The sequence below is a fragment of the Gossypium raimondii genome, chromosome 9 (genome assembly GCF_025698545.1).
Source record: "Gossypium raimondii isolate GPD5lz chromosome 9, ASM2569854v1, whole genome shotgun sequence".
Taxonomy (NCBI): Eukaryota; Viridiplantae; Streptophyta; class Magnoliopsida; order Malvales; family Malvaceae; genus Gossypium; species Gossypium raimondii.
The window spans coordinates 30,571,286-30,583,058 of NC_068573.1; the positions used below are offsets into that span (position 1 = coordinate 30,571,286).

At 32.3% G+C, this 11,773-nt stretch overlaps 1 non-coding gene across 1 annotated transcript; it reads right to left on the reverse strand.

Annotated features, from left to right (window-relative positions):
• Nucleotides 1-1,226: 1,226 nt before the first annotated feature.
• On the reverse strand, nt 1,227-1,333 carry LOC128032898 (small nucleolar RNA R71). Its single transcript, XR_008189239.1, has one exon. It is a non-coding gene; the product is annotated as a small nucleolar RNA R71 (small nucleolar RNA).
• Nucleotides 1,334-11,773: the final 10,440 nt, after the last annotated feature.

Here is an 11,773-nt window from a genome sequence, read left to right on the forward strand (position 1 = left end):
AATATGATGACATAAATCTACCATATTAGAGTCAAATCTAATAGGGGAATCAATAGATCGAGTTAATGCAACGATAGAGGTTTTAATTAGAAAGAGATTTTAATTAATCAACCTAGAGTCAGTTGTTCTTACTCTCGAAAGAGATATTAATATAATTTAGGGATGTCTACAGATCAAGACACAAGTGAATAAATCGTTTACTTCAGATTCATAATAATAGGTGAAGTCTAGGTGGATTCTTTCCTAGGTATTGTCTATCTCATTGGTTATCTTTGATTATTTTCCTATTTCATTATCTCTTGCGGCATTAGATAAATTAGTTTAGTAATTTTAAATTAAAACACATCATCCCAGTTTGTCGGTTAGATAATAAGAAGACAGTAATTACTAGTACTTTTGGCCCTCGTGGATACAATATTCTCTACTCACCATAGCTATATTATTATTCGATAGGTGCACTTTCCTTTGTCGTATTTATAGCTAGTTTAGTGACCATCAAGTTTTTGGCGCCGTTGCCGAAGACTAAAATATTAGGAACCCTTGATTTTTATTAATTTATCCATTTATTTTAATTGCATTTTATTTTTGTTTTTGGTTTAATTTTTACATTCTAATTTTTCCTTTTATTTGCTTTTGGCAGGTTTTTTTTAGTTTATGACAAGAAGAAACCCGTCGGGACCATTATTATTTGACAGTGAAATTGAAAGTACAACTCACAAAAATATAAGAGAAGCAAGGTAAAGTATACAGAATATAGTAGACGAACAAGACATTATTATTACTAAGGAGATGGATGATAGCCAGAATAATCAGCTACCTCCTACAGTTGCTGCAAATCCTACAAATCCAGATTCTGTTCCTCGTACTATGTACGATTATGCCAAGCCCAGTTTAACTGGGCTGAATCGAGTATTATGAGACCCACCATTGTTGCAAATAATTTCGAACTGAAGCCAACCACTATTCAGATGATACAACAATTTGTTCAGTTCGATGGTTTGCAAGATAAAGATCTAAATACTCATTTGACTAATTTTCTAGAAGTCTGTGATACTTTCAAGATAAATGGTGTTTTTTACGATGCCATTCACCTGCGATTATTCCCTTTCTCATTGAGGAACAAAGCTAAACAGTGGTTGAATTCTTTACTTGGAGGTTCTATCACGACATAGGATCAAATGACTAAGAAATTCCTATTGAAGTACTTCCCACCGGCTAAGACAACCAAGTTGAGGAATGATATATCTTCCTTCGTTTAGATCGACTTAGAGACCTTATATGATGCATGGGAGAGATACAATGATTTATTGAGAAGGTGCCCTCACCATGGGTTACCTCTATGGCAACAAGTTCAAACCTTCAACAATGGTTTGAATCCCTCAACTAGGAAGTTGATCGATGTAGCGGCAGGTGGTACACTTAACAATAAAACACCCAAAACAGCTTATGAATTTATAGAGGAGATGGCACTAAATAATTATTAGTGGCAAGTCATGAGGACGAAGCCAATGAAAGCGGTCGGTGTCTTTAATTTAGATGCAGTCACCATGTTATCAAACCAGGTAGAACAATAAAATAAGAAAATTGATAGTTTATATGTTTATGCACAAGTACATCCGATGATGCAATCTGATACGAATGGAGAAGGAATGAACAATCCAAAATGTTTACCCTACAGTCTTAGCATAAAAAACGAGCAAATCAATTATACGAGTAATAATTCTAGGCCTCAAAATAGCGCTTATAGTAATACTTATAATGCAGGTTAGAGGAACCATCCAAATTTCTCTTGGGGTGGTCAAGGAAATCAAAGAGCGCAACCTCCTCCAAGCTTCCAACAACAACCTTACTAGTAAGAAAAGAAGTCGAACCTTGAGGAGATGTTGCTGAAGTTTATCTTGGTGTCAGAAACCCGCTTTCAAAACACTGACACAACACGTAAAAATCAGCAAGCATTAATTCAAGGACTTGAGAATCAAATAAGTCAACTTGCTAAACTGATTTTGGAAAGACCACAAGGTAGTTTACCTAGTAGTACCGAAACTAACTCAAGGGAGCAACTTCATGCAATTACTATTTGAAATGAAGAAGGGTTAGCTGGACTTGAACAGGAACCGAGGCAAGAAATTATGGTAAGTAACGTTAAGGTTGAGGTAAGCTAGAATGAGCAAAATTCAATTGTTACAAAATATAAACCTCGAGTGCGATATCCTAATGCGACGAAGAGAGACCACATGAACAAACAATTTGGTAAATTTCTTAAACTTCTGAAAAAATTACATATTAACTTATCATTTTTTGAAGCTCTTTCGCAGAAGCCTAATTCCATTAAATTTTTAAAGGAGCTTTTGTCAAACAAAAGGAAGTTAGATGATTCGTCAACTGTAAAGCTAAATGCGGTTTGCTCGGCCATATTGCAAAATAAACTACTCAACAAATTGAAAGATCCAGGGAGTTTTACTTTCCTTATTTAATTGGTAGTTTGAATATTAATAATGCTTTGCTTGATTTAGGGGCTAGTATTAATGTTATGCCCTGTAAAATGTTTAAGCAATTAGGTATTGGGAAATTCAAACAAACTAGGATGAGTATTCAATTAGCGGATAGAACCATTAGATTTCCTAGGAGTATTATTAAAAAAATTCTTATAAATATTGATAAATTCATATTCCCAGTTGATTTTGTTGTTTTAGACATGGATGAGGATAGTGATGTACCTCTAATTTTAGGTCAGCCCTTTTTAGCAACAGCTAGAACTATAATTGATGTTGGTACGAGTGGATTAGTACTTCATACAGGTGGCGAAATGATTAATCTCCAAGCTCGTGATTCGGTTAAGACATCTAGTGATCAAGATGATTTTTCAAGTTCTGTTAATATGAGTAACCATGTGGGTCAACTTTCTTTGCAGGAAGCCCCTTGAAAAAATTCAATAGAGCCATGTTTCAGTCAGTACGATAGAAACAAAATGATTTACGATGAACGAATGTTGCAAATCAGTGAACTAGATGAATGGCAAACACATGTTAAGGACAAATCGAAAAAGCACGATGAAGAGTTAAGGAGACGCCATGATAAGCTTGTGGATGGAACGAACCAATTTAAGGTTGGAGACAAGGTACTTCTAGATAAAACGGATCCACGAATTGCCACTTCAGAGCTTGATACAAACGGATCAAACCTTTTTACGGTACTAAACCTCTTCCCATACAGTACAGTCAAGGTAACACATTCTGAATTTGGCACATTTAAGGTAAATAATACTCGACTTAAACCTTATCTTAGTAGAATAATTGATAGTGAGAAAGAGGAGCTCTGTCTCCGTGAACCATCGTAATCATGCAAATATGAGGTAAGTCAAACTTAGACTTTAAATAAGTGCTTCTCGAAAGGCAACCCTAGTGTTAACACTGCTAATTATATTAATTTTATTTTGTTATTTTTTAAAACTAATTAATTTTCAAAATAAAAAAAAGTTTTTTATCCCACATGGCCTGGGTATATGGGCGTGTTCGAGGCTGTGTGCACTATAAGGGGTTCGACAATGAGGTACACGACTTGGCGACATGGTCGTGTGACTCACACGACCTGGACACATGGGTGTGTCATTGGTTGTGTGGATCTTGAAACTTTATTTTTCAAAAATTTGATGGAGACACAGCTTAAAATAGTCTACACGGCCATGTGACACACTGTATGAACCATGGAGCTAACTTTTTTTATTTTATTTCAAGTTAGTGAGTTACACAACGAATAGACATGGCCATGTACGAGACACGGTGGAGCCACACGGGCGTGGGAGTAGGGAAGGAGATTACACACGGTTGTGTGGCTCAACACGGGCCTTATACAACCATGTCACCCTTTTAACCCCAAGCCCTAATCCCCCTTCTTTTAACTTTGTCTTTTTCCGACCCTTAACAGCCTAATCGCCGTTGACCTTCCCTTGCAACCCCGGCCAACCACAACTGTCTTTTCTCCCTGCCTGATTGACTGCTACTCCATTACACCACCACCTCTCCCTCTTTCCTCATTTCCTCCTTTCTTCTTCACCTCGTTAAACACCCACGCTCGTCGCCCCCATACTTCCCCGTCGTTGACCAGCCCCACCACAAGCCTTTTTTTTTCCTGTCGACCCTACCTAAGTCCCTCTACCCACCCTCATCGAGCAACCTTGTACCACGACCCCCATCTACCACCCCAGCTCCTCTCCTCTTCTTCGCATCGTACACACTCCCCAACACCACTCGCCGCCGCTCTACACCGACCACCGTTTGGCCCTTAGTCTTTATATTTTTATTTATTTATTTTATTTATTATGCTTATTACTATTTTTATATTACTATTAGTCTTCATGTTATTCTTTTGTTCTTAGTCCCATTACTTTTACTTTAATCTTTTTTATTATTGTTATTTTTATTGTTTTTATTATTACTTTATTATTCTTATTATTCTTGTATTTCTTACTAACTTTAGTTTTCATTGTCATTAGGTTTCATTATTATTATTATTATTATTATTATTATTCGTATTAATTTTTATTTCATCTTATCTATTTTCGTTCCATGCCTGTATTAGTCTTCGTACTTTAGTATGCCTATTTGATAAATTTAGTCATTAGTTTTTGCATGCTTGGGTATTAGTGCATGTGATTTTAGGAATGGATTATCCATCTAGGCCACTTTTATATTTGATATTCATCACGCTAGGTTACTTAGAGTCGTATTTCTTTATTATTTACACTTTTATTCATAGGCTTCTCTATGTGTTTAATTGGTGATATTTTTGCTCTTGTTTTACTGATATTGGGTTATTCTATCTTTCAAGTACACCATGACGAACATTAGAGGCAAGTCCAAAGTCACTGTTCCTGCTTCAAAAAAAGTGGAAGACCCCTGGCACAACCTCCTTTTCGAGCGCTTCCGCCGAAGCCTACCACCCCTACATCCAATTTTTAACGAGTCCCCAAGAGGACTTATTTCAACTTCTTCGATCGTGAGCACTCGGCTTAGGCCGATGTATTGATTGGGTCGCTTTAGAGTAGCTCTAATTAACTGATCATGTCCACGCCTTCATTTCTACAGCCCCGTGGGACCGGTTCTTTTCCATCATCGAGCCCACATACATGGAGCTAACTTTATATTTCTGCTCTACATTTACACTATAGCATGTGATGATGACTCATGACAAGCCGGGCACCATCATTTTCAAACTCAGTGGCCTAGTATGCTATATGAGTGTCGAGAACTTCCTCCACCTACACCGTCCCACTACTCGCCATCGTCTTTGTTAGATAGACCTTACGGCGAGTACAACACCTTATGATGTGAGTCGTTCGAAGGCGAGTTCTCTCCCTCCAGCTTTACGGTATATTCATGCCCTTTTAGCTCACACTTTGACCGGTAGGAGAGAGAGCACCGGAGTCGTTAGCACCATCGGTGCTTATTTTTTCTTGAGCATGGCCACAAGGCATATTTTTTATCTCACTTCATCACTCTTATCTTCTGCCATTAGACAAATTGCAACAGGAAGGGTCCTATCTGTTTAGGCCCTTATGTGACTTGACTCACTTGACACTTCGATCTGCTTGACACACTAGAGTAGTCCTCTATGCTTACACTCATCGATCAGATGTCCCCAAAGAGAATATCAAGCATGACCCATATGAGGATGATCGAGTGACTTCGTGGAGTGGATCCTCCTCAATACCGATTATCTTGTTCTAACCCTCAAGATGAGCCCTGGGACTTCATTGATGATGTCCCTTTCCATCACGAGGATCCACCTCATCCTCTACCTTTGAGTTACCGTCCTGTTTCTTCTATTGCTACATTAGAGGACCTCTCCGAGCGGTTCACTCGCTTTGAGCAGCACTGCTTTTAGAGGTTCAACAGTATTGACGTGACATTACAGCAAATCTATCAACATCGCCATATCTCCTCGTCAACACCGATGACTCATGACACCAGTGCTTCTGATGACGAGGACCATTGAGTTTATTTGTTTTATTTTTTTATTTCATGTTTATGTTTATTGTTATTTTTAGTTCTTTTTATTGTTATTTTTTTAGACTTGTTTTGTTTTTTATCTTTTAAACTATATTTTTATTTTTATGGTTGTTTCTAATTGAGTTAGTAAGATTTTAATCTTCTGCACTATTTGTGTTTATTTTCTTGTTAGTTTGCTCGGAATCATGCACTACATTTAGATCTACCTACAATTCCGTTTTTCACCATTTTGGCAATTTCATCCAATATTTAAAGCAGTTTCAGTTTTCTCCCTCTCTTATGATATATTGTTTATATTGTGATTATATTTGTTTGTACATTAAGGAAAATGTACATCTTAAGTGTAGGAGGTCATTTCTATAATTATTAGAAAATCCTAAATTATGTCTTGTATTTAAGTAATTTTCTCATAATTCCATTAGAATAATTTTTTTTGATTTGGAATTTTGTTTATATGTTTTAGATTAATTTGTCAATAATTGTGTATTGGTTGATTTAAACTTGAAGACATGAGAGAATCGAGCATGATAAGTTATTTTTCAAAAATTAAAAATTTTTAGGTTGTTTCCCTACATAAAGGTATTATCTTGAAATTCGAGATTTGCAAGTTTGACATCAAAAACCTTGATTTTTTGTGAGATTTTGAGCCTTTAAAGCATATATTTTCTTGTTCATTTTATTATTGGTTATGAGTGTGTCAATTAGATTTGTTAGTCTAGAACTTGCGTCGATTATACATGTCGAGACCACACTTTTTGAATTGATATATTGAGATGATAAAGGCACTTAGGTTTTAACTCACTTATCCCACAAAAATCCTACCTACATAATTAACCCTTAGTGAACCTCGTTGAGCCTAACACACCGTTTCTTGATTTACCCATTAATGTTAACTCATAACTCATCTTTTCATTGAAACTTTTTCTCATTTTATTGATTCTTTTTTTGTTGAGATTTGATTTGGTTAGTTGTCTATCTATGCTCTTTTGTTGATTTGCCGAATTATTTCCTATTCTTTTAAAAAAAAGATCTAAAAAAATATATTGATTATTATTTAGTTCTATATTGATTGAAATTGAACAATTAAATTCATATTTTGAGAAGAAGCTCGTTTTTATTCTTGAATAAGTTCTCGATTGATGTAATTGTTTTTAATTCAGCACTTGTTTAATTTTTCTAGTTTGGCAATTTATCAATTCAATCTCGATTATAACAAACTTTTCTGGCCTTTCTCCACACCCTTAACCTAAGCCCCATTACAACCTCTTAAAGACCTTTTGATTTGTGTATCATATCTTTTTATAGTGGCGGAGATTTGATTTTCATGCAAGCTTATGGTAATGACTTTTCTTGTTTGACTATTGAGTGCTTATTATTGGACCTTAAACACTTTAAGTGATTTGAGTGAATCTTTAGTAAGGATGTCGATTTTGAATTAAAGATAATTACTTAGATAAAGGGAGACACTTGTGTTTTTGTGTTTAAAAATATTAGCTTGGATTGTTTGAGACTTTAGTGCTCTTTTAGTTGAATTTACAATGCATGATTATTTATAAATTATTTTGAGACATTATTGATGAGAATTAAAAGTTGAGAAAGACTAATTTTAATGTGAGTTGAGGATTTTGCTTGAGGACAAGCAAACGCTTAAGTGTGGGGATATTTGATAAACTATAAAAGTAACATATTTTAATCCCATTCTTGATGTGCTTTGGGATGATTAATTATGAAAATTAGTGAATATGATGCTCCTAATCCTTTAAATTCATGTTTCTATACTTAGGAGAGCATTTAAGAGTGAAAGGAGTGGAAAACGAGCCAAAATCGAATAAATAGAGCTGTTTTCAGAATCCATGTGCCAGCCTGTGTTGATTTCGCACCTTGCTTCCCAAATACGTGGAAAAACCCAATTTTTAGGTTTTCTAGGCATTCTAAAGTCTATAAATACCAATTAGAAGAATATCTAAGGGCAATCAAAGAAGATCGAAGAAAACACTTGAAGAACGCCACCGGAATAAACTCAAAAGCTGATCTCCCTCAAGATCGAAGATCTCCGTTTAATTTCTTTCGAAGTTTTATTGAGTTTCTTTGTGTCTTATGGTTATCCTAACTTTTAGATGTTTCTATTAAGGATTATGAACTAAATTCCCTAAATACCTAGGGAAGATGAAACCTATGAAAAATCTTATTATTTGATTTCTGATTTACATGATAAATACTTGATTCTTGTACTCAATCATGTATGCTTATTTCTTACTTTAATATTTCTGGAATATTAATTCTTGTTTAATGTGCTTATTTTAGTGGAGCAATAGCCCCTGTTTAAGAGTAGATCTAGCATAACTGAGTGGAGTTGCATGCAATCCTAGAAATAGAACAACGTAAATCTACTGGATTAGAGTCAAATCTAATAGGAAAATCCATAGATCAAGTTAATGCGACAATTGGTGTTTTAATTAGAAAGAAATTTCAATTAATAAACCTAGAGTCAATTGTTCTTACTCTCGAAAGAGACATTAACATAATTTAGGGATTTCTACGGATCAAGACGGAAGTGAATAAATCGTTTAATTCATATTCATAATAATAGGTGAAGTCTAAGTGGATGTTTTCCTGGGTATTGTATATCTCATTGGTTATTTTTGATTATTTTCCTATTTCATTATCTGTTGTGTTATTAGATAAATTAGTTTGGTAATTTTAGATTAAAACACATAACCCCAGTTTGTCAGCTAGATAATAAGAATACGGTAATTACCAGTACTTTTAGTTCTCGTGGATACGATATTCCCTAATCACCATAGCTATACTAATATTCGATAGGTGAGCTTGCATTTGTCGTATTTATAGTTAGTTTAATGACCATCAGTTTTATAGGGTGAAAATAAGATTACTAATAAAATATGAGTATAAAAGTCATGTATGAGCATAATTTCATTTGATTTGAAATGAACGGGAAACAACCATCAAAGTTGGTTTAGATCACACGATCATCAACACAGTACAAGATATGCTTGATTTAGATAGTGTTATGGAACAAATAACATCATCTAATGTATTGATGACTGAAAATTATAACTTAAATGCACGTGTTCTTCAATTAACAAAGTGATAAGAATAATCGTTTTGATGAATATCAAAATTTAAATTACTATGCACAAACTATTCAGTTGTATTTAATCTAGATCAATAAAATAAATTTTAATTGCTACTAAAATTAAGCCAAGCAAATTATAAAGATTTTACTAATTAAATTAAAGAAATGAAAAGTTTTAAGGACTTGAAACTCTAACTTCACCTAATTTAGTTAATTAATTATCTTTCATTCAATTGTTTAATCTAAATAATTACTAACCTAAGGTTAAATTGCATTAACTAAACTCTTTCAGCATCTAGCTAAATTAATCCCCTTTTCAATAGTTATATTCCTATGCTATAGAAGTTGGGTTAAGTCAAACCTATTTAGTTGATTAGGACATAAGTATATTCTTATCCTAGCTGTAAATTATTTTGTTTGTCAGTGCTACAAAAGTTAATTCTAATCTATTCAGTTTAGATCTCAGCTCCAACTTCCTCTTCCATGACAAATCATGATATCAAATTAATACGACTTTGTAATCAGACATGCAAATTAAATAAGTACATGTCAATTAGAATAGATCAAAACAATTGAATAGAGAAATAATTAATTAACTAAGATATATAATCCATCATTGTTCTAAGAAAATAGAGTTAGTTATGAATCACAAATAAATTCAACACAAAAGAAAGAATGTAGAGAGAAAATAAATGAAGACTATGAATCGAGCTCCTCGAATCTCCTTTTCTTCTTGTCTTTACTAGCTCGAAGTTTTCCTGAGAAATTTTTTCATTTGCCTCCAATTGATTCCCCTCTCCCTTAATATTTAGATTTTAATAGAAGTGCTTCACCAATCAGAGAATTGCGGTGGAGCGGATAAATTGAAAAACAAGCTCCACCGCACATTTAATTTGGTAAAGTGAAAGACTTTTCTTTATCACTTCTAATTTTATGCTCTACCTTTTACATTCTTCATTCAAGAGCTACAATAAAAAAGAAAGAAAATAGTAAATAATGTAAAATAAACATAATTAATTCGAAAAACTATAAAATATAATAGAATCTAACATAAACATTAAAATTTGCTCCTTAAATATTAAAATAATTCTAAATATGAAAGTTATAATGTAACAAAAAACTTCAAAAATTAGTAAAAAAAATGAAGTTATTCTATATGGATTTAAACTAAGATTTTGTTTGAAAGCTTGACTTTTCATATTTGAATTTAGATTTTATTTGCGTAATAAAATATTTTATTGGGAAAATTGCCAATTTCATTTTGGAAAAACTAGCTATATATTACTTTTCGTTTAAGAATGCATTTTATCTTTTTTCACACTTAACTATTTTTCTAGACTTAGTCATAGCAATTCTCATTATATGAAGTCTTTATATTCTTCATACACTTCATATTTTTCAGACTAAAAATTCAAGTTTAATTGTTAATATCATTTAAATTTTTGTTAATTTTTTAGTATGACATTTTGAAATAAAAGAAAACTCACTTCCCAATCATGTACTAAAAATGGCATTGCAATAAAACTGAATTTAAGCTTTGTTTCACTGAAAATAACTTTATGAAAATGATTTTGAAAAATTGATTGATTTTCTAGAAAAGTTTATATATTCTAGTGTTTTGATGATTCTACGTAAAATATTTTTTATTTGACAATTTTTCCTAAAATTATTTTTTAAAGGTTGTTCTTAGTGAAAAGAAAAACACAACAAAATGTATTTGTTACAAAATATTTTATAATAATTAAATATGTATGTTGAATAATATTAAACATTAATATTTTAAAATATTTTGAGCTCTATTATATCATATAGCATAATAATCTCATTACTAGACGAAGAAATTATTATTAACCAACCTTGTAACATATATATATAGGAGAAGAAAATAGAATTTAAAAGGAAAAAATAGATAAAATAATTGAATCCAACTAAGCATACACCTATAAACAAAATGGATCACGTCACCATTCCATTAAGGAATTAATGGTTATGTAACAACAAAATTAAATTTACGTCCATGTAACTCTTTTAACTCTCTAAGAATTCTTTTTTTTTTTTTTTGTAATTAGAGTTTTGTAATCCATGATGGTTGAGGCCTTGGAAATAGAAGGCATGTATAGGTTTTTTAAAAGTTGAATCATCCTTTCATTTTTATATTCTTCTCTCTTGTTCATTTTACATTCAATTTTCTTTTTTTGTAATTAAGGCTCCTTTTTTCACTGAAAATGGTTTTCGGAAAATGACTTACTTTTCTGAAAAAGTTAATATTTTCTGGTGTTTGGATGAATATATGTAAAATATTTTCTGTTGTTTGGCAGGTTTCCTATAAATATTTCATAAAAATTGTTTTTAATGAAACAAACATACATTTGAGATTTTATTATCTTTTCATTGCTTAATTGAGTTTATTTCATTAAGCTTATTTATATTTTAATTAATCATGTTTTAGTTTTAATTAATCTTAATTTACTTAATTAAGCTTAATTGTTAATTTCAGTATATTAGGAATATAAATTTATAGATATAAGTTTATGTTCAATTAAGTTTAAAGTGGTAAATATTTTTTTGAATATTATTTAGATGAGTAAGTTGAAAAATGATTTAATTTGATAAAAATTGAAGTAAGGACCAAATTATAAAATTTGTAAATTTTTGAATTCTAAGGGTT